The 24,409-nt window shown below is 43.8% G+C and overlaps 1 long non-coding RNA gene across 1 annotated transcript; it reads left to right on the top strand.

The window, feature by feature from the left end:
- Positions 1-626: 626 nt before the first annotated feature.
- LOC128341553 (uncharacterized) lies at positions 627-16,329 on the top strand. The gene is made up of 3 exons (XR_008314446.1): positions 627-697; positions 14,530-14,595; positions 15,016-16,329. It is a non-coding gene; the product is annotated as an uncharacterized LOC128341553 (long non-coding RNA).
- Positions 16,330-24,409: the final 8,080 nt, after the last annotated feature.

Here is a 24,409-nt window from a genome sequence, read left to right as displayed (position 1 = left end):
GGAAATGTCACCTTTCCCAATTTTACAATGTACTTATTGAGTCAAGCAGGCTGAAATGTGACAACAAATTTTTGGAAGGTAAGATATTACAAAAAAATCAGAACTCAATAATCTGTTCAACTATGTGCAAGCAATCTGGAATATATTTTGCAAGCGGCGGGAAATCTCACTCACAAGGAAAGTGCATGGAAGCCTTAAACATTATGCCAAATATGTGCACTCAAGTATATTAAGCAGTAAGCTTGATTAATTCCAGCAGTGTGGAAATTTTTGATATAAAGAATTAATTGTTGGCAAGAGAATATTGAGGTGTATTCAATTTGCATCAGGCGCGTAACAACGATCGGGCAAGGGGAGACAGTTGTCTGGGGGCCCCACTGCCTGGAGGAGCCCCCCAGAGGCACCTCATGTGACTCCCCATTGCCCCCTGCCCAGCCCCAAGGCTCCTCAGCCACTTGCCCTGTTCGCCGTCTCTCCAGCTTGTTCTCCTGGCCGGCAATTGAGGCAGCAGACAAGCTGCAAAGAGCTCCTTTTCTCCCGCCTCTCAGCTGATCGGCGGGTGGGCGGGGCTTCCACGGAGGTCTGGTGTAGGCCTCTGTGAAGCCTGAACTCCAGTAGGGCCCAAGCCAGCCAGGAAGGAGGAGGCAGCCAGAGAGGCCTCCACTGTTCTCTGCAGCAGAAGACCCCCTGCTGCCAGGTAGAGTGTGAACTCCTTTTTGTGGTTACCATCCCCACCCACCCCCACCCGGATATATAGGGATCTGCTTGCCATAGGGCTTTGATATGGGGGGGGAGGGACTGAGAAGTCTCTGAATATTTATTTTTAAACAGCTTGGAAAATTTGCTGGCTTAAAAAAAACTATCTAAAAAGTCCTATAAGTGGCTTGTTTCATGGCAGAAAATTACAAAAACTTCTGGAAGAAACAGTATTATATTTATTTTATTCATTCATTTATAAATGCACTTATGTTCAAGTTGTTTTGCAACCCAGAAGGTCTGAGTGAGAACTGTGAAGCATGCCTTCTGCTTTTATTTTATTTTATTTTTCTTGTGTGTGAACTGCTCCCCAATAACTTGCAGGGACTTCAGGGTAAATCTGGCCAACATGTGAATGCAGCACCTCTATTCCAGAGGAGATGTGTGTTAAAGGGCTTTAAAAGCCTCCTGTGAAAAACCTCCTGGAATCAAACTTGACTGAATTTGTTCAGAATTCTGAGAAAACAAACATAGGCTCACCCTGCATGGTTGAAAGTCGCCTTGGCTAATCTGCAGCGAGGGGCCCATTTTAATCATTCATCTTTCTAGTGTGTTCTAGGCATTAAAAGTAAAACAAATGTATAGTACTCAATGTATATCACTATATATTGTGACGTGTGCGTGTGTGTATTCAGTGAAATGTATTTCCAGGCAGCATACTTATTTTGGAATATCAGACTTAAATCCTTGGGGGCCTGGGGTGTGCGGAGGCCCTGGACTTTGAGTGGGGGGGGCCCCATTTTAAAATCTTGTCTCTGGGCCCACTCCAACCTTGCTACGCCCCTGATTTGCATCCTTTTTATATAGTGCATTTCCACAAGATTTACATAGACTGTTAAGAAGTATGACTAAACCTCAAATCCATTACTGAACAAAACGTCACCTTTTATGATATAGGATTTTATTTTCCAGGACCCCAGACGAGCTCAGAGAGATGAGCAAAGCAGAAGAAGAGTGATACAGATTTCTAAATACTCACACCTTTTGTCTCAGTGCAAAGGCGGCAGAATTCAAATCACAATCATTGATGACTCATAGCATGTTTATGGCAGGCTAAGACTGTGAGGGAATTGGTTCACATTAGTCAACCGAACTGTGTGCACCCAAATGAGCATCAGTATCCTTAAATTCCAAATGACCTTAGTGAAGTCACAACATATCAGTTTTCCCATCTGTAAAACTGTGAGAAAAACACCTACTTGGTGTGTTAGGAAGCATTAGATTTCAATACGTGCATCTTTATGATGCAAAAGAGAGCAGAAAGAAATAAAACTTTGCATATTCACAAATGAAGTCCAGATTCTATAGATGCTTTGACAAACTTATAGGGCTCTTCTCAGGATCTGTGAGAAGAGCTCTAGGGTGGTCTGTGGGGAATGAGGGTTTAACGTACCTTCTCCATAGATGATCACTGTGTCTTCGGGTGGATCATGCACCCAGATGACTGAAGCCTTGCCCGGCAGCTCCCGGGGTCAGGGTGCCGGGATGCGATGCCATGTGATGCCCCCCGAACCTCAATAATGCACTGCACAAGTGCACAGTGCATTACTGGGATCCCTTCTCCCCCTATGAGTATGCCAGCCATGGCTGCAAGCAGCTGCAGCTGACACACAATCAGAAAAATGGAGTGCCCACTCCCTTAACATCATTTAGTATGGAGGCTGCTTAGGCAGGTTTGCCGCCGTGTAGCCACCGGAATCAGGAGCAATCCCGGTAGTTCACATGAGCATGCAAAACCGGGCTGGGTTCCCTTAGCCCGGTTTTGCATGCTCATGTGAATAGCCTCAATGAGATCTGTACGTTTACCGTAAGAACTCTTCGGAACTGTCAATGACTTTGAATAATTTAGCTGATTTGTTTTGCTAACATTCTCAATATTTTGCTCATTTATTTGCAATTCCAAGTTCTTTGAATTCATACTGTGAGCTCTGAGCCTTTGTGGTTCTTGATTTATTTTAATGGACTCAAGCTAGTTTTCCATTTACCAATGATGAATCCCGCAAATCAAGATAAAATGGTTGGATCAAATGTTTCCAGAAGGTCCATCTTCAATAGATTTCAACTGCAGAAGTAGGTGAAACTTCCAGTTTGTTCAAATGCACTTCTGTGGATCTTTGCAAGTGTCAATCACAGCTTAAGCCTTGATCTTAAGCTGTGTTTACTACCATTTTTATCATCTGTCCAAGCTGAGTCTTCAGTGGCTTTGGTGAAATAGTGATTCTTGGAACATAGTTTCTTTAGACATGTTGTACCTTTTGTTACACATTATTCAGCTCAAAAACAGCCAAATAAATAGAGCTGACTTAAAATTGATGTTGAAATCTGCTCAGATAATGTATGAATTGTGGATGTGTGGGTGGGCAGAGGGGGAAAAGATGGAACACCCATAATAAATGAAACAATTTGATTAGGAACAAAGGTTTATTTTTAGACTGTGAACCCCTTTGTGACAGGGAACCATCTTCTCATTCTTTATGTTATGTAAACCACTTTAAGGAGTGTTTTTTTAAATTGAAAAGTAGTATCTAAATATTCTATAGTATCATAATTGTTGTTATTATTATAATTATTAAAATTAATTATTATTAAATCAGGCAGTAGGCCTTTTCACGCGATCATTAAATCAGGGTAAGAGCTTGGTTATTCCATTTTGCATGATTGTAGGAATCCATGCAAATCCTTCCAGCACAGGTTGCTCAAAGTAAGGTAAGCCAGCTTTTGTATCTGGCTGTTAACCAAGGTAAGAGGAGAGAAGAGTTCCCCAACCTTGCTTTTTTGGTTATGTGGATCTACTTATCTCTTGTACACAGCCATGGAGACCCAGCAGGCATGGAAACAATAGAGAGCTGTCCAAACATGTGACACTCTGCAAAACACACTCTATGATTCTGCAGCTGGAACTGCTTCAGCAGGGCTGGGTCGGCCTCCTGCTCTTTTGTGGCCAGTCAGAGGGCAGTTGCTGATTTAGGAACATAGGAAGCTGCCATATACTGAGTCAGACCATTGGTCTATCTAGCTCAGTATTGTCTTCACAGACTAGCAGCGGCTTCTCCAAGATTGCAGGCAGGAATCTCTCTCAGCCCTATCTTGGGGAAGCCAGGGAGGGAACTTGAAACCTTCTGCTCTTCCCAGAGTGGCTTCATCCCGAGGGGAATATCTTGTAGTGCTCACACTTCTAGTCTCCCATTCATATGCAACCAGGGTGGACCCTGCTTAGCTATGGGGACAAGTCATGCTTGCTAACACAAGACCAGTTCTCCTCTCCAATTTCATGAGGCTTTCCAGTCTGTTGGCAGCACAAAGAATACTGGGAAGGCATGGAGGTCTCAGAGGACTTTCAGCTCCTGATTTCAACAATGGATGCCATGCCTGGTTTAATCATGCGTTTCAAATTGAAGTTGTGTTGGTGTGTTGCTAATGGGGCAAGAACCCTCCAACCCACCCCCAAATGGCTGTGTGAACAGGCCTAATGAATTGAAATATTCATCCTTTAAAATGGCCATGATGTTATATTCTGTTCATGCGCCGAGTCTCAAAATGCAAAAGATTATATATTTATATCCTGCCTGGTATGTGCATCTCTAAGGTGTACACAATTTAAAACACAACAATATAAACCAGAGCAAAAACAGTTAAAGTAATTTCACATAATAAAAAGTGAAAACAATCTCATGAGAGGAAAAAAATTAAACAGTTTAAAAATAATTTCAGTTTAAAGCCTGAGAAAACAAGTGTGTCTTGTGGGTCTTCCTAAAAGCAAACAGAGAAGGAAATGCTCTTATTTCAACAGCGAGCATATTCCAAAGCTTCTGGTCAGCTACAGAAAAGGCCCAGTCCCAACTTGCCACCCATCAAGCTGGCAGCAATTGTAACTGGACCTTGCCAGATGATCTTAATAGGCAGAGGCGTAACTAGGGAAAACGGCGCCCGGGGCAAGCACTGAAATGGCGCCCCCCCCCCCCCCAACATAATACATTATACTTAGGTTTTTCCTCACAAGCGCCCGTCGCCGCCGCCAAGCCAGGCCACTGACTGGCCGCCAGGCGCCAGCAAAGCAATGGGGGGGGGCGCGGGCAGCGCGGAAGGGACCGCTCGTGGGGGAGGGGGTGCCGACGCGCTCCCTTGACTGCTGCAGCACTGCTGCACTGAGCAGGAAACATTTGTATTAACAACAACAACAACAAAAAATTTTTAAAAAATTTGTCATGGCGGCGCCCCCCACATGACCAGAAAAGATGGCGCCCGGGGCACGTGCCCCCAATGCCCCCCCTATAGTTACGCCTCTGTTAATAGGTGGCAGGGTTCATGACAGAGAAGGTGCTCTCTTAAGTACCCTGGACCCAAGCCATTGAGGCCACCCCTTACCATTGAGGGCTTTAGAGGTAATAACTTGCACTTTGTATTTTGCATCCAGTGCAATTCTTTCAAATCTGTGTTATATAGTCTCTTTGGGTTGTCCCAGATACCAGTATGGCTGCTGCCTTATATACCAATTGTAGTTTATGGACTACATACAAAGGCAGCCCCATGGAGAGTGCATTACAGTCGTCGAGCCTGGAGGTTACCAGCATATGCACCACTGTTTTAAGGTCATTTACCTGTAGAAATGGCATAGCTGTTGTATCAGCTGAAGCTGATAAAAAGCGCTCCTGGACACTGTCTCAACCTGAGAAACCAGAGTAAATTTGGGATCCTGGAGCACTCCCAAATTACATTTGTGTGAGAACCTGCCCTGCATTATTCTGTAACATGGCACAATTTAGCTGATCATTTGAAGTTTGAAGTGGTATATTAAGGAGATTACTGTAGGTCAGGTGCTGCAAGACTAGAGAAAAAGGCAGACAAGGTAAATGAGTGACTTGCTGATCGGGGTGTCAGAAACTTTGAGAATAAGAAAGACATCTGGTATAATTCTGAGGGATGCAGTGTGAGTATCTGTCTGCGCTAGGAGTGTGCACAGAACCAAAAAATGTGATTCAGTTCAAATTCAAATCAATTTGAACTGTATCGCATTGTGCCATACCGGTTTGGTCGAACTGACCGGCTGGTCTGGACCATTTGATAGAATCGGTTCAGTGGTTCGGGCAGCCAATGTACTTGTAAAGAGGAATCTGGTGAGGATACCCCTTTACAAGTACAGGGAGAAGTAAGGTAAGGTGTGGGGCAGCCAGGTAGGGGGTGAAGAGAGAGGTAATAAGCTATGCTGCTTGCCGCCATCCACCCTCCTGGCATGGCTCCAAGTGTGCTCCTCCCTCTTTACTGAAGCAGTACCTCTCTCACCTTATTACTTCTATCCCTGCCAGGCCACCCCTTACCATTGTGAACCGGTTTATCCAAACCAGGCCTGGTATGGCCTGTGATTGAATCTCTGAACTGGCCCCAGTTCATAGGAACATAGGAAGCTGCCATATACTGAGTCAGACCATTGGTCTATCTAGCTCAGTATTGTCTTCACAGACTGGCAGTGGCTTCTCCAAGGTTGCAGGCAGGAACCTCTCTCAGCCCTATCTTGGAGAAGCCAGGGGGGGAACTTGGAGCCTCACTTGCTGGGTGACTCTGGGCCAGTCACTTATCTCTCAGCCTAACCAACCTCACAGGGTTGTTGTAAGGATAAACATAACCATGCACACTGCTCGGGGCTCCATGGAGGAAGAGCAGGATATAAATGTAAGTAAGTAAGTAAATAAATAAAATACTTAAATCAAGTAGTCCTTTAGAGTAACTCCCGAGTAACTTAGTCTGGATGTCAGCCAGTATCTGAGGGTTGTTATCAATCAATCAATCAGTCATCATCATCATCATCATCTTGTTGTTGTTATAAACATTCATATACAGTATTTTAACAAAAAAAGTCACAGCAGTTAATGTAGCAAAAGGGTGAAAAGATGGTTCCCTGTCCCAAAAAAGAAAATGTATATTTAAAAGACACACACACACACACAATGCCAGCAAGAGTCTGAAGATGGTTCCTCCCCCTAAAGGGGCTCACAATCTAAAAATAAACACAAGGGAGACACCAGGAACAGCCATTGGGAAGGATGCTGGGCTAGGCTGAATAGGGACAGCCACCACTTTAACAGGTGCCTTCTCCTTCCCAATATCAAGGGTATTTGGATAAAGCAAGGTGTAGAAGATTCTGCTCTGGGCTATTCTGAGAAAATTGATCTGGACCATTCTAAGGAACAGGAACAAAAGCAAGCACCAGTTTTTTGAATCAGCCAACCCTTCAAGGCGAACCAGTTCACAATGAACCATCCATGAACACCCATAGTCAGAATAAATTTATGAAGGTTTGCTAAATAGATATTGTAGCAGAGGGAGAAGGTCAATAAACAGATTACACTAAAAATTATTAATTGAATAAAATCTGAGTCTTTTTTTGCAGCTTTTGCAGTGTACTACGTATTTAGATATTCACTACCCTTTTGCTTTTGCAGTGTACTACGTATTTAGATATTCACTACCCTGGTCCTCAGATTGGATCTGTTGAACCCTGGCAAGACAAAAAAAAGTGGGGGGGGGGGAGTGGGGAAGTTATATGTGAGAACTGTTAAGTTAAATATTTCTCTTAATACATATTTGCATAAATGTACATATCACTTGTTTTACCTGTAATGCTCTCTTGCACAGTCCATTGCTGTTTGAGCCCTGCAGAACCCACAGGTTACACAGTTCTGAGCGCTGCACTGGGGATGTCCTGAACTCATTCCATTGGAACAATTGCTCTCTCCTACTGATTGTTCCTTAGCCAAAACTTTAAATGGGGAAAAAGCACTGTTTTCCCATCATGTCAGGAAGATATTGGCAGAACAATAGGACAGAACGATAAATATTTTAAAGCTTATTTTGTGCCTGTACAGGTTTAAGAAAGAACACAAAGGGAAAATATTACACAGAGTAAACTCTACCTAAGAACAGGTGTGGAGGTATCTCAGGCTGAGAAGACAGAAAACACTATCTCTACTGTACTGCACCCCCAGTTTGCTTTCAGCATGAAAGAGTAATCCCTGCAGTTTCCCTTTTGTGGGTACTGAATTGTTTATCAAGCCCTCCTAAGCTGGCCCTACAGTGAATTATTTGCCCAGCTGTTATCTTGGCTTTCCACAATGCATGGAATGGGTGCTCAGAAAGTCTTGTCTCTTATCTGAGCTTTACACGGCCTAGTTTTTCAGCCTGGTTAGGCACCCTCCTCTTTTTTGTACACAAGAGGATACACAAAAAGCAACATAACTTTTTTTGGGGGGGTGGGTGGGTTAATAGTGTTTGTTTGCTTTCTTTTTCACCCCCCCTTTTCTTTATGAGTAGACTGTAATTACCAGTGAACTGGCTGGATGTTTGCTGTTGGAAAGGCTTCCAGTGGAGTCTAATTAATCCCATTGTTAATGCTAATGTGGCTCTTTTTCAAGACTCCTAAAATGATGTTCCAGACAAATTACCCTTTGATCTTTAACTCAGTTAAGACTATTGAATTTTTTATCCTTTAAAAATGCAAATAAAAATATGTGACTGCAATTACTAAGATACTATCTTTACAGTAGAGGAAATAAAAGAAAAGATTGTACTTACTAAAATTCTTTGCTGCAATAATGAATAAATATTATCCAATTTACAGCAAATTTGAATTCCCATTGCCCTTTACTTAATCCAAGATAATTGTTCAGCTTTACTGTTACTTGATGATGATGATGATGATGATGATGCAGTAAATCCTGCTTTTAAAAATAAATAAATAAAAATGTCTTATATCAAAAGCACAAAACAGTAATGTATCATACACAAAACAATGCAAAAATAAAATACAACCACCAGTAACATAAACCATACCGAATTCAAATTCCAGTTCAAGAGTTTAAGAACAAAGGATTTATATACATATATTCAGGATTTTCTTTATAGTCATCAGCTGTGGATGCTTTGTTGTCCTTCCCTTTTGCAGCTATGTAAATATGGCACATAAAAAGTTTGTTACAAGTTTATCATCACATATTTCAGTTTAGAGAATTAAATCCCATTGAAACAAATGGTAATTAAGTTAGTCATCATGAGTAACTGGTTCCATTGATTTCAACGGTGCTTAGTCATAGGTAACTAGTTTAGATGCTGCCTATACATAACAACTTAGGAGTTTCTGAGGAATAATAACATAGGGTTTGAAACAGGGGTGGGGGAACACTGTCCCTCCCTTGTCCCCCGTAAAAGTACCCTTGATTCTTGAGGAACATGCAGCCAAAGACTGGCTCCAGTTTTCAAGGGACCCCCAGCATGTTGTCTTCAGTGGACTCCAATGGTGATGCATACTGGGGCGAACAACCCAGTTTACATATATGCTGATAGGATCTGAGCTGTTGATGACTGACAAGGAGAGATCTTGGCGTTCTAGTGAACAGTTCATTGAAAGTGTTGTCTCAGTGCATAACAGCTGTGAAAAAGGCCAATTCCATACGAGGGATCATTAGGAAGGGGATTGAAAATAAAACTGTTAATATTATAATGTCATTAAACAAATCTATGGTGCAGCCACATCTGGAGGACTGTGCAAAGTTTGGGCCACCGTATCTTAAGAAGGATATTGTACAACTGGAAAAGGTGCAAAACAGGGCAACCAAGATGATCAGGGGCCTTGAGCACTTTCCTTATGTGGCTAGGCTGGGCAGCATCTGGGACTCACTCATTATTTTGGAAAGGAGGCAACTAAAGGGAGACATGATGGAGGTCTATATAATTATGCATTATGTAGTGGAGAGGCGACAGGTCTATCAATGGCCTATCAATGGCTACTAGTCTGGTGGCTGTGGGCCACCTCCAGCCTCAGAAGCAAGATGCCTCTCAATACCAGTCGCAGGGGAGCAACAGCAGGAGAGAGAGCATGCCCTCACCTCTTGCCTGTGGGCTTCCCAGAGGCATCTGGTGGGCCACTGTGTGAAAGAGGATGCTGGCCTGCTTTGGACCTGATCCAGCAGGGCTGTTTTTACGTTCTTATGACCCCCTCCTCTGTGGTGGTCCCCCCAAATATTGTTGGGAGGCTTACCTGGGTGACAGTAGCAGTGGCTTGCATTTTTTTGCTCCTTCCAACAGCCACTAGTTGATAGCCATGATTCTTTCCTCACAATGTCTTCAATGTAAATTTAATTCTGGGGCACTGTGAAAATGATCCTCTCTCACCTGGCTGTTGTAGTAGGAGTTATTACCTACCCTATATTGGTTTAACTCTTGTTTTTATTGCTATTACTTCTATTACTACTGCTTTTACTTCTGTCTTTATTTTGTTGTTTTATTGTATACCACATTGTGCTGTGGGCTGCAGAAAAAGCAGGACAAAAAATTAAAAATAAAATAAAATAAAATAAAAAGGCTCTTCCAAAGCCTTCCCCCTGCTTACAGGCCTGCCTTCAACCTCTACCTTCCCATACTCCTTTCTGAGAAAGACCAGTCAATATTCATAGTTCACCCTTCTTTCCAGAAGTATCAGATACATGAATTATCAAATAGCTTTTACAGAAATGAATTGGTGGGATGATGTGTGCACTTCAGGAAGCTGCAGAGATTATTATGGATTAATTTATTAACAATGGAAAGGGCTGACAACTGAAAAAAACACCACCCATGATTCTAAAAAAACAGTATGAACACAAAGAATTTGCACTATAAAGGCATAGGCTTATTATGATTAATATATGATCTCTGAGTTGCTGAAAGCATATACCTTTGTAGGCTCTGTGGCTTAACTCTTGGCAGACCAAATCCCTGTGTACGTTGCCTGACTTCTGCCAAAGCACAGGTCGATCTATTAGTATGTTTAGAATATGTCTATTATACAGGTGAAACTCAGAAAATTAGAATATCGTGCAAAAGTCTATTAATTTCAGTAATGCAAATTAGAAGGTGAAACTGATATATGAGACAGACGCATTACATGCAAAGCGAGATAAGTCAAGCCTTAATTTGTTATAATTGTGATGATCATGGTGTACAGCTCATGAAAACTGCAAATCCACAATCTCAGAAAATTAGAATATTACATGGAACCAAGAAGACAAGGATTGTAGAATAGAACAATATCGGACCTCTGAAAAGTATACAGTGTACTGTGCTTGATTGGCCAGCAAACTCTCCTGACCTGACCCCATAGAGAATCTATGGGGCATTGCCAAGAGAAGGATGAGAGACATGAGACCAAACAATGCAGAATAGCTGAAGGCCGCTAATGAAGCATCCTGGTCTTCCATAACACCTCATCAGTGCCACAGGCTGATAGCATCCATGCCATGCCGCATTGAGGTAGTAATTGCTGCAAAAGGGGCCCAAACCAAGTACTGAATACATATGGATGCTTATACTTTTCAGAGGTCCGATATTGTTCTATTCTACAATCCTTGTCTTCTTGGTTCCATGTAATATTCTAATTTTCTGGGATTGTGGATTTGGGGTTTTCATGAGCTGTACGCCATGATCATCACAATTATAACAAATTAAGGCTTGACTTATCTCGCTTTGCATGTAATGCGTCTGTCTCATATATCAGTTTCACCTTTTAATTTGCATTACTGAAATTAATTTGCACGATATTCTAATTTTCCGAGTTTCACCTGTAGTACAGTGCACCATATTTTGAAGCCACACTTCCTACTCAGAAAAATCCATCAATTTACAGTGACAAAACTGATCAATTAGAACGCAGGGCTAAACAGGGAACCTGATATTGTTTTAGACCTTTCTCAGGAACATGTCCTGAGGTAGCAACAAAGTTTTTTAAAGTCACGTTAACATTGTTTTAGTTCATAAAAGAGAAGACATTTATCATCTTCTCCTAAGGATAATCTTGTGCTCTTCCCCTCAAGAACCTTATGGGTAGGAAAATTAGAGGGTGACAAGTCATGCACTGGTGAACAGTTTATGGCAGGTAATCTAAATGATGATACTGATACATTATAATGTTGTTATAATAATGATACATTATAGCACTTAGCAATAGCACTTACATTTATATACCGCTCTATAGCTGGAAGCTCTCTAAGCGGTTTACAATGATGTAGCATATTGCCCCCAACATTCTGGGTACTCATTTTACCGACCTCGGAAGGATGGAAGGCTGAGTCAACCTTGAGCCCCTGGTCAGGATCGAACTTGTAACCTTCTGGTTACAGGGCGGCAGTTTTACCACTGCGCCACCAGGGGCTCTTAATGTTGAATACTTATATACCATGTTTCACCAAAAAAAATCCACAAAGCTGTTTACATAGCAAAAGGAATGGGAAAATTTGAAAGGGAGTTACAAAGGGTGTTCACACAACCAAACAGGAGTGGGCTGTGGGGAAGGCAGGAGCTTACCAACCCCCCAGAGGATCACAGCCCGATCAGGGCTTCACTGCCTGTGCACCCACACAAGAGGAATGGCAGTGAGCCATTGCAGTGATTGGGAGAAAGGAAGCCAAGCTGTCAGATATCCCACAATGCATTGCACAAGCAGCATGGTGCATTGGGAAGGCTCCATGCTGCTTGATTGCTCCTTCACCCCACCTCTGTGATGATGGCTGCCAGCAACCATCTTGGCCTCTATTACCAAGACGGCTGAGAGCACTAGGCTTGAGCCCGAAACGGCTCAGCCACATTTCGACAGCGGCGGGGGTGGCTCCTTAAGGGCGAAGGAGGGTGCACTTACCTCTCCTACCCCTTTCCCCACTGCTTTTCCCCCACCAGTGATCTGTTTATACCACAATCCATGGGGCGGCTGCGTACCTCCCTGCTGCCCCTTCCCCCTTTTGTCACCAAAAGTTGCCGGAAGTACCATCTGTGTGTGTGCCTGTTGTCTGTGTACCCGTGCATGGCAGACGGGTGCGCACATGCACATGATGGGCGCACATGCAGCCAGTACCTCCGGTGACTTTTGGCAACAAAAGGGGGGAGGGGTAGCAGGCAGGTATGCTGCTGCCCCATGGATTGCAGTATAAATGGAATGCTGGTGGGGGGAAAGTGGCAGGAGGGGTAAGTGCACCCTCCCCCACCCTTAAAGGACTCCCCCGCGGGCATCAAAATGCCGAAACAGCATCAGAGCTGAAACATTATAATGACCTCTATAATGGCCTCATAAATGTTTTGGGCTCCAGCCTAGTGAGCACCCATACGGTCATTGAATGATGCACACTTGTTTTTCTACCTCACTTTAAACCCATGTTCTGAATTGGGGGTACCCAGGGAGGAGCAGTGGGATTGGGAGCAATCCTGGTGCTTCACATGACCAGCTTTACCTGGGCTAGCCCTGCCCTGCTCAGAAAGGGCTGGTTGTGTGAACAACCTTACAGTCTAAAAAAACAACAACACAGGGGTGATACCAATGATGGCCACTGGAAGGGGACACTATGCTAGGTTGAATTGGGGCAGTTGCTTTCTCTTCACTTAAGTACATAAGAACAGCCCTGCTGGATCAGGCCTAAGGCCCATCTGGTCCAGCATCCTGCTTCACACAATGGCCACCAAATGCCTCCGAGAAACCCACAGGCAAGAAGTGAGGGCACGACCTCTCTCCTGCTGTTGCTCCCCTGCAACTTGTATTCCGAGGCATTTTGCCTCTGAGGCTGGAGGTGGCCTAAAGCCCTTGGACTAGTAGCCATTGACAGGCCTGTCCTCCACAAATTTTCCTAAGCCCCTTTTAAACCCATCTAAGCTAATGGCCATCACCACATCCCATGGCAAAGAATTCCATAGATATTCTGTGTGAAAAAGTACTTCCTTTTTGGTCCTAAATTTCCTGGCCATTGGTTTCATGGGATGACCGCTGGTTCTAGCGTTGTGAGAGAGTGAAATAAAATTATCTCTGTCCACTCTCTCTGGAAAGGTTGTGCCATCGAGTCAATGTCAACCACAGAGCCATGTGGTTTTCTTGGTTGAATACAGGAGTGCTTTACCACTGCCTCCTCCCGTGCACTATGAGATTATGCCTTTCAGCACCTTCCTATATCGTTGCTGCCTGATATAGGAGTTTCCCATAACACACACCAGCAGGGATTCAAGCCAACAGCTTCCTGCTCTCTAGGCAGGTTGCTTCCCCGCTGTGCCATTAGGTGGCTCCACTCTCTCTACTCCATGCATAATTTTATACACCTCTATCATGTGAAGTTGGGGTATTTTGCCCCAATATGCAGCACTTTAAACTTGCTTACGTTGAACCACATTTGCCATTTTGTCACCCACTCACCCAGTTTGGAGAGATCTTTTTGGAGCTCCTCACAATCTGTTTTGGATTTCACTACCCTAAATAGTTTGGTGTCATCTGCAAATCTGGCCACCTTGCTACTTACTCCAACTTCTAGATCATTTATGAATAAATTAAAAAGCACCGGTCTGAGTACAGAGCCTTGGGGGACCCCATTTCTTATTTCCCTCCATTGTGAAAATGGTCCATTTATTCCTACCTTCTTTCCTATCTTTCAACCAGTTTCCAAACCACAATTGAACCTGTCCCCTTATCCTGAAAGTCCCTTTTGGACGGGAGTCATCTTCCTATTCCTTTTGTTGTGTAAACAACTTGTGAACTTTTTAGTTGAAACATGGTATATAAATATTAACAACAATGTTATAATGTATCAAGGGGACTTATATAAAGAAAGCCACTACTTTTAAAAGGATCTTTTTGCTGAGTTAACAGAGGTTGGATCATTCATGCTATGGGTATCACAGGGATAACCCTAGGCAGATGAATTTGTTGTCTGTAGGCAGTAGTATTTGGTCATAGATGGTTTCTGCATACATGTAATAGGAGTACACTTTTACCTACAGCTGACCCTGTGGCACCAGCAGGGCCCACTTGGTGAGATTCACGATCTGAGGGATGACAACCCTAAGGTAAGTTGGAATCTGAATGAGTTGGGAAATGAACAAGAGCAGAAGGCAGCCTTTTAGGATTTATATTAGGCCTGGCCAACCCCAAAGGTTTCTTATGGCTTGCCAGTTTGCAGAGCTTATGTTGTGCACCCCTAGATATTCCCTTCTGTTCCTATCAAGCTTTGAGGCCTGCACTCATACTATCCCATGTAACTCAGTAGGCTATGAAGTTTCATGTGCAAAGCCCAGTGTTTCTAGCAAACCTTCCCACATATACAGAGACTAATAGTGCTTCTCAGCTGCAGAAACAGATGTGAGGAGATGCACATTTATGAAAGAGAGAGAGAAAGACCAGCTAGGATGCTGCATTAAATTTGCTCAGCAGAATTCCTCAGTCAGATAGTTTTCTCCATTCCATTGTGTAAAATCTGTTTAATTCAGCAGCCAGCCAATCTGGAGGAGAGAGGAGTATCCCCTTGGCCTGCTTCAATCTATTTGGATTGTAAACATCATTTGTCAGGCACTTTTCAACAGAAACAGTGGCCGCCTTCACACATGAAGTGAAACTGCATGCGCCCCCCGCCACCCCAAAACACTGGTTGCCTCAGTCCGGGAGATTGGAGAGAGGAGGGGGGAACTGGCTGCTCTGGCTGTGGAGGCTTCCTTCAGGCATGAATGACAGCCCCAGCAGCCAATCAGAGAAAGAGAGAGCTTTCTTCCCACAACTCAGGTTACAGCAAGCACAGCTTTCAATTCAGCCATCAGACGACATGCTGCAACTTTCAAACCTCAGGTAGGAGCAGCAAAACTGACTACAAACTGAAGGTGCAAATTAGAGTTTGGATAGGGAAACCTCGGGTCACTTTTGAGATGGAGCCTTGATTGCACGCAATTGGACAACCATGAAATCCAACCTCTGCCTTGTTCAACTCCAGTTCTGTGTTACCTGCAAAGGGAGTCAGTTTTTCTGTTGAAAACAAAAGGTGGGATATAAATAAAATAACAAAATTACTAAAATAAAATTTCATTACCTTGTTTAGAAATAATGTATGTGAACAATTCACCCTGACTACAGCTGTTTGAAGATCTGATCAGCTCCAGGCAGTCTTGGAGAGGACAGATTATCTAGAACCATTTCAAACTGGTTTTCAGGAGGCCTAGGGAGATGAAACAACTGTGGTCAACCTGATGGGTGATCTTCATCATGGAATTGATAGATGCAGTTTGAGTCGCTTGGTTCTTTTGGACCTCTCTTTAGCTTTTAATACCACCGACCATGGCATGATATCCTTCTGGATCATTTGGGGGATATTATTTATTATTAATTCATTATTATTTATTGATTGATTAAATTTATAAATCGCCCCATTCAAAGGCTCTGCGCGGTGTACAACAAATTTTAAAAGACATAAAAACACACACCATATAAGACACAGTGCTAAAAACAATATAAAACAATTAAAAACCATTTAAAACCATTTAAAACTAATTATAATACTTTAAAAACAATTTAAAAACCTTGGAAGGCCAGGCCAAACAAGTAAGTTTTTAGGGCTCTCTTAAAGGCCAACCGTGAGCCTAAACTGCAGATATCTGCCGGGAGTGCATTCCATAAATCATGAGCAGCTACAGAAAAGGCCCAGTTCCAAGTCACCACCAGATGTACCTGTGGTAACTGGAGATGGACCTCTCCAGATGACCTTAACGAGCAATGGGGATCATACCAAAGATGGCATTCTCTAAGGTAGCCATTCAGAGCTTTAAGGTAATAACCAGCACTTTGTATTTCGCCTGGAAACATATTGGCAGCCAGTGCAACTGTTTTAAAACATGCATAGTATGGTCTTTTTGAGTTCCCCCAGAGACCAGTCTGGCTGCCGTATTTTGAACTAACTGAAGTTTCCAAACTACGTACAAAAGCAGCCCCATGTAGAGAGCATTGCAGTAGTCAAGCCTGGAGGTTACCAGCTGATGCACCACTGTTTTGAGATCATTCTCTTCAAGGAATGGACGCAGCTGTTGAATCAACTGAAGTTCATAGAAAGTGCTCCTGGCGATAGCCTCCACCTGAGATACTAGGGTGAGGCCAGGATTCCAAGAGCACTCTCAAGCTGCGTACCTGTTCCTTCTGGGGGAGTGTAACCCCATCCAGCACAGGAAGATCTAACTCATCCCTCAAATTCCAATCCCCCACCTCCGTCTTGCTTGGATTCAGATTCAATTTGTTATCTCTCATCCAGCCTATTACTGCCCCGTAGGCAGGCATTTAGGGAGTGAATGCCATTTCCTGATGATGATGATGATGATGATAAGGAGAAATAGATTTGGATGTCATCATCAGCATACTGATAACACCTGCACCGATGACCTCACCCAGCGGTTTCATGTAAATGCTTATAGGTGTCAATGGACTGGATGAGCAATAATAAATTGAAGCTGAATCTAAAGAAGATGGAGGCACTCTTTGTGCGGGGTCATAACAAAGGATGTGAAAGAGCTTCCTGTTTTGGATGGGGTTGTCCTCCCTAAGAAGGAACAGGTAGTTGTCTGTGAGTGCTCCTGGATCCAAGTCTTACCCTGGTGTATCTGGTTGAGACTATGTCCAGGATTGCTTTTTATCAGTTGATAAGACAGCTGCCTCTGTTCCTTGAAGAGAATAACCGCAAAACTCTGGTGCATTTGCTGGTAACCTCTAGGCTGGACTACTGCAACATGCTCTATGTAGGGCTTCCTCTGTGTATGTAATCTGGAAACATCAGTTAGATCAAAATGCAGCAGCCAGACTGGTCTCCAGGGTTTCAAATTATGCCTGTTTTAAAGCAGTTGCATTGGCTGCCAATATGTTTCTGGGCAAAATACAAAGTGCTGGGAATCACCTTTAAAACCCTTTAAAGCCTTAAGCAGCTTAGGACTAGGTTACCTGCACAATCTCCACTGCTTATTAAGGTCACCCAGAGAGGTCTGTCTCCAGCTAGCACCAGTTCTTCTGGTGGCACCTCAGGGTCAGCCCTTCTCCACAGTGACTCCTGAATTGTGGAATGCACTCCCTGCAAAAACTCAAGGCTCAACCTCATTAACAGCCTTCAAGGGAGTCTTAGACTCTCTCTCTCTCTCTCTCTCTCTCTCTCTCTCTCTCTCTCTCTCTCTTAAAGGCTGGCCTTTAGTGGTTTTTAAACCGTTTTAAACTATTGTAATTTTTCATTGTTATTTGATTGTTCCATTTTTGTTTCTTCTATTTGATTGTAATCCTCCCAGGTCTTTTGGGCTGGGCGGTATATAAAAATGAAATGAAATGAATGAATGAATACATAAATAAATAGTTTGCAGAGCTTAGGAAATCCCATCTGGCTAGATTTTTTTTTTTTAAAAAGCAAATAGTACCGAAAATCATGCAAACTTGTGAATTGCTGCAAAGGATGCCAATAGGACATTTATTTTCACAAACCACCTGAATTTCTGGCTGGAAATGAGCATGTACTAGCACTACACACGCACACACATACACACACTCACAGGGTTGCTGGGGACAGGGGACAAAAACGTAGTATTACCATTGTTATCTACTGACAGCATTTGAAGGGTGCAGGAGGAGGGCCCCAAGGTTATATTTTGCTTCAAGTTACCTCTCATGAGCCCTAGTCACCATTATGTTCAAACACACAAAGTAGTACACTTTCTGTATCTCCCCTGCATTTGTGGGGGCCTGTACCCAGATTCTCTTTTAAAATGAATGCATGCACTGTATAGTCATTCACACAGAAATGTGTACATATAGTTTATGCCTGTGCAACATAATATCTGAATACAGCTATGAAAAATGTCTGCTTCTGAACAATTGCCAGATTCATATCCAGGGAGGTAAGGTGAGGGACTGTGTCAGTATCAACCAGACCCCCAGGCAAGAGCTCCATATCAAATGGGTTGGGAGCAGTAATATCTGCAAGGTGTCAAGGAGAAACAGGACTGCCCCAATGGCCTGTTCGTTGGCTCATTTTCTCATGCCTAGCTATACCACTATTGCCCTTGGGACTCCCTTTGCTGGTTGTGACTACATGGAAGCCTGCCAACTGGTATGATGGACATACTTCCAGTGGGAGATCACTGCCAGTGCTGGTCTTGCGGTAGCAAGCATGACTTGTCCCCTTAGCTAAGCAGGGTCAGCCCTGGTTGCATTTGAATGGGAGACTAGAAGTGTGAACACAGCAAGATATTCCCCTCAGGGGATGGAGCCACTCTGCGATAAACAGAAGGTTTCAAGTTCCCTCCCTGGCTTCTCCAAGATAGGGCTGAGAGAGATTCCTGCCTGCAACCTTGGAGAAGCCGCTGCCAGTCTATGAAGACAAGACTGAGCTAGATAGACCAATAGGCTGACTCAGTGAGGCGAGTCTCATGATTGGTGAGACCTGCCTTCAGAGGGTTTGTGGGGAGAGACTCTTCCCACAGACGACCCCCAGACAGCCCAGGGCGGCTGGATTGGCCACCCACATGACTGCCGGCTCCATCACGGAGCTGGCGGGGTCTGCAGGGATGGGCGGCCCCTGGAAGTTCCAGGATGCCCCACGTGAGCATGTGGGGCATCCTGGAGGCGCTTGTTTCAGCCTTCTGCTATGGGTCTCCTTGTGTGTTGCCACGCCGCAGTGCCACACTGCGACAACACATGATCAAAAAGATAGGGTTCGTGGAGCACTCGCTCCGCTAACCTCAGCTAAGGGGAGGGGGAATCAGGAGAGTTGCTGCCGGGAGCCCCGCCACTCCTGTGGCAGCAGACGATCAGCAAAAAGCGGGCTAGGCTCTCTTAGCCCTTTTTTTTTTGCTGATTGTGAGAATCTCCTCAGTATTTGGCAGCTTCCTATGTTCCTAAAGTCCTCACCACCTCTCTTTGAATCCACTCTCTGCTAGTTGCGGGTATTCCCCTACCCAAGGTCAATACAGGTAACCCAGGCACTCCTCTCATATGCCCCACCTTCAGTCTCCCAGCAGCCGGTGCGCAAGCCTAGCTTGGGAGTGGTGGGGAATTCACGGAGTCCTAGGGGCAGCAGACTTCCAGCACCTGTGATAGTGCTGGCTGCTTTGAGTACCTGGGAACTCCCAGGCTCTTTATCCGCATATGTTCTTGACATGTATACAAATGAAAGATTTTCCAGTGCCTAATACAGAAGCTCAGGTAAAAGAAACTTGGATGGCTGAGTAGATGAAGCCCCCTTCCTCCCCTGTCCCCCCAATACTGTGAAATAAGATAGCAACGTAAATTGGCCAGTCTGGTTTAAAATGCAAAGTTGTAAAGTCACAGACCATAAGAATCTGGGCATTTCTTCATGCTGCTTGTATCAGAATAAGAAAGCAGGGTCAATCTGAGGCTAGGAAAACCTTAAATGTTTAAAAACGTATTTTTTAGACGTATGCAAAAATGGAGCCAATTGCCTAAAAACTGAAACTGAGGAACCTTAAATATTTTGTATAACACTAGTTATTTATATGAGTCAGCAACAGTGATTCTATGTTTTACTGGATATTCTTTTTGTCTTCACTGGGTTTTTATAAAATTGGTGACTAAATATTGGGAGCTTATTGATTATAGAAGAAGAAGAAAAGAGAGAAGGGGAATATACCAAGACTGTGTGATATCTGAATAGTTTCAGGAGGGGGGCTCATGTTGGCCTATCAGGAATTGTGTTTTGCAACTATCATAAAGTAGCTTGCTTATATCATCATCATCACCACCACCACCACCATCCATGTGTGTGATGCTTTACAAAGAATGAAAAGGCTGGTCTCTGCCCCAAACGGCTTGCAGTTTTAAAAATGTGAGCCTCTCGAAGCAGAGAGACAATAGTAGAATGGAAAGGAAGTGGATGCAGTAATAAACTGAGGAGAGATATAAGGTGATGTTGTTTACACATATTTTAGACTTAACTACATTATAGTATGTTTGGCCAAAGTCTTTTTTTGGCCAAAGTCTTTATGGAAAAGGTGGGTTTTAAGTAAGGATTGAAAGGAGATAAGAGAAGTGGCATTGTGAGGATGTTTTGAGAGGCCTAAGGGACACCAAGGGAAGAGCCATTTGAGGGAGAATTCTACTTTTGAAGGCTGAGAGTGATGGCGTTGGACATGCAAAGGTCATGGGCACTGATGTGTTGCGATATAAGAAGACAGAGATAAGTGGCATGGGGAGGTCAAGCTTGTGCAAGATCTAGGAACAGACAGGAAGCCAGTGCAGTGATAAAAGGAGGGGTGTTCAGAATAAAAGGATGGTAAGTCAGAATGACAAAAGATATAGATGATTATTACAGTAGAGGCTAGACAGACACCACAGAAGAGGCAGACTCTGAGTCAGCAGTCGAGCCAGCTCCCCTTAACGGAGATCTTGAAGGGGCCTCTGGCAGGGAAGTTCCCTCACAGGGGAACAAGCTGCTGGACACAGGCTTCAATTTGAGGAAGCCCAAGAGGTCTGAAGACCCTAGTACAGGTTCTGTTGGGGATCACCAGCTACTCCACCCTCCATAAACTTCGCAGGAGGAAGGTGGGGAGTCCAAAGCCCCCCACCCCCCAGCTGCCTTGAGCAGGTCCCGTGGAGTCAACCCCAGATCCAGAGGAAAGTTCCAGTCCACATACACCACAACCTTGGTAGAGCTACAGGAACAGTGGCCTGGCAGCATGGCCAGGACTGCCACAAAGAGGTCTACTTGGAAGTAGATGTGCTCCTTAGGATCAAGAGAGAGACCAAAACCAGCTGCCAGCACTAACGAGGAAGTTCACAGCCTTTCGAAGTCTGTCTTAGACAGTCATGTCCTGCTAGAGCAACAGCTCTCTCTTAGTTGCTGACTCTGGCTCTAGAGTGCCTGCTCTCCAAAACCCTGAACCTGAGGGTGTGCTCTCTAGGGATGTGCACAGAACATCTCTAGGGAGTGGTTCAAAGGCAGTGGGGCCAGACTTGAAGGGCGGGGGAGGGTGCACTCACCCTTCCCTCTGCTTTCCCCCTGATGGCACTCTGTTATTCAAGGCTACTTTGGGCTGGCAGCATACCTCCCTGCTGCCCTGTCCTTTCTTTGCCCAGAAGTATTTGGTGCATATGCACGCATGTTGTGCTCACACGCTCAAAAGTGTACATGCCCGGTGAGTGCACGCACACCAGGTACTTCTGGGCAAAGAGGGAATGGGGTGGCAGGGAGTTATGATGCTGCCCCGAAGGAGCCTTGAATAATGGAATGTCAGTGGGGGGAAAGCGGAGGGAGGGATAAATGCACCCTCCCCCACCCTTAAAGTCTGAACCCCCCCGCCTTCAAACCAGCCAAACAGCCAGTTGTTCAAACCAGTTGGGAGGCCCTTAAAAGGGCCTCTGAATGGGTCCATGCACATCCCTAGTGCTCTCCCAAGCTGACCCTGTTTTCTAATCCCAGTTCCTGTGGTACCCATCAACCCTCAGTGAGTGGACCTTGGGGCCTACCTCTCAGCTCCTTGCAACCTGAGATCCCTACCTCTCAGCTCCTTGCATCCTGAGATCCCAGTGTGAGGCTTTGCTCTCCATGCAGACACGACACAGACAGAGGTGAAGTGACCAGGGTGAGACAATGGAAGACCAGAGAGGAAAAGGTAGTAGTCAAGGTGAGATTACTAGGGTGTGAATAAGAGTTTTGCTGTGGGGATAAAGAGGAAGGGATACAATTCTGCTGTTTGAGGATCAACATGATTTTGATGATGGACTGAAAAGGGGAGCAAGTCAAAGAGAAACACCAAAGCTTTGTACCAGTTTAACAGGATAGAAGGTAACATTGTTTATGAATAAGGAGAGTGAATGTGATGAGAAGGGCTTGAGAGTATTTCAGTCTTGGATATACTGAGATAGAGGCAACAATAAACAACCAAACAGAAATATCAGAGAAGCACTCAATTATATGGAGCTGGATGGAGGGAGAAAGTTCTGTGGTGGAGAGGTAGATCTGGGTGTCATTGGAATATAGGTGGTGCCAAAGTCCATGGCACCCAGAGGCAATGAGTAGAGAGTAGGCTGAGAACTGAATCCCATGTAGAGGGCCAAGATGATAGCTCCAGTGGACCCCAATGGAGAGAGAAATATAGATGAAGAGTTTTTCTCCTATGGAAACATAGGGAGAGCAAATAGACATGAATGAAGAGAACCAATTGAGGAGGGCATTATGGAGACCTGAGACAAAACGTCAGGAAAGTGATAAACAGTATAAAAGGCCACTGATGTCAATTAAAATGACTGAATTCTATGAAACATTCCAAGCATTCCATTAAAATCTCAAGAAAAGCACGAGTACAGAAAACTTTTACCCTGATCAGCCAAATATACGAGAGGCTTTTTAAAATGATACAGAAATGATATTTCCAAGGACTTGTATTGACTTTTGGTTCCTGTGATTCTGGGTTAAGATTACTCATACATATTCTTTTCCTGCTTTCTTGCATTGTTTTGGAAATTACTAGCTGATAACTTCTCAATAAGATGCTAACCTGTCAGTGTATGTATTCACTCCTACTTGGAAGGTGTCCTCTCTCTCCTTGCTCTCAGGGTGGACAAGAATGACACAAGGTGAAACAAGTTATCTATGTCCACTGCTCTCTCTGAATGACACATAGGAAGAATCTTGCACACCACCGTTAATTGAGCAGGAACAGCCTATAGGAAAAGCCTTGATAGCACACCAGAACATAGCAGTCTACAATAGCACCTTTTACAAACGGTGACAACACTCTTCACTGAGAAAGAGAAGGCCATCCATAGACACTGTGCACATAAATACATCTCGCAGAATGCAAGTTGTGTCAATCCAGTTGACACAGATCATGGGCTTCAGATGAAATCTGTCCCAAAGCACACACTTTTCTTATGCTTTGCCCTCCCCACCTCCACCCCCATCCCATTGCTAACTTCAAGACTTCAGAGATACACAGCAGTACACAAAGGCCCAGAACAGAACAAAATTCAGGTACAAACTAGCCTTTTCATCACAATCCTGTCTGGCAACTTTTTGAAAAACAGAAATATTTCCTCCTTCAAGGTTCAGTGAATACTTGAACTGGGGGTTGGAAGAAAATGCCCTTTATTGGTTCTGTTTTGGGAGTAACCCTTTTCACTCATTCACACCGGGTTGGTTCACAGTAAGCAGAATTTGGGACAAGCCAAGGGGAGTTTGTTCCTCACTAGCTCATTTGACTGGGGAACTCTTGATAAGCTTCCAAAGAACCAAGATTTCTCCAGAAGATACTTGAAAACAACTGCTATGTTACACTTAACAATATTTGACAATTGGCAAGCAAAAGTATCTAACATTAGAGTACTTGGTATTTGGCATGTATTTGTATATTTTATCTTATAGCTGTTAAATAACATGTTGTTGGATTAGTACTACTTACTTGATAACATTTGACAGATTATATGCAATGATTAGTATTTGATGGTTAACAAATATATTTCATATTTGCTGCTGCCAAAATAAAAAAAACATTGACATGCCAATGAGTAGACTTGAATTATTGATTAATATTTCAGATGCTGAGGTAAAGAAATCATAATGAATATGTGAATTTAAATTTTGCCTTGAAGTTTCTCAATAGGAAAACTGGATGATGAAACTAAAAAAAAATCAGTGGGCAACAGCCAGACTATATTACTCCTGAGCAGTCCTATAGAGTAACTCTATAGGTTGCTCTACTACTTAGTAGTAGTAGAAGAAGTAGTAGTAGTACTACTGCTACTGACTACTACTACTAAGTAACTTAGTCTTGATTCTGTTCAGTGAATTTTGAGTATTTGTGAATTTCAGCTTTAACATCATGCTTATTTTGCAGACAGCAGCAGGTGACGATTAGA

The sequence above is a fragment of the Hemicordylus capensis genome, chromosome 2 (genome assembly GCF_027244095.1).
Source record: "Hemicordylus capensis ecotype Gifberg chromosome 2, rHemCap1.1.pri, whole genome shotgun sequence".
Taxonomy (NCBI): domain Eukaryota; kingdom Metazoa; phylum Chordata; class Lepidosauria; order Squamata; family Cordylidae; genus Hemicordylus; species Hemicordylus capensis.
This window is presented reverse-complemented; position numbering and strand designations above follow the sequence as displayed.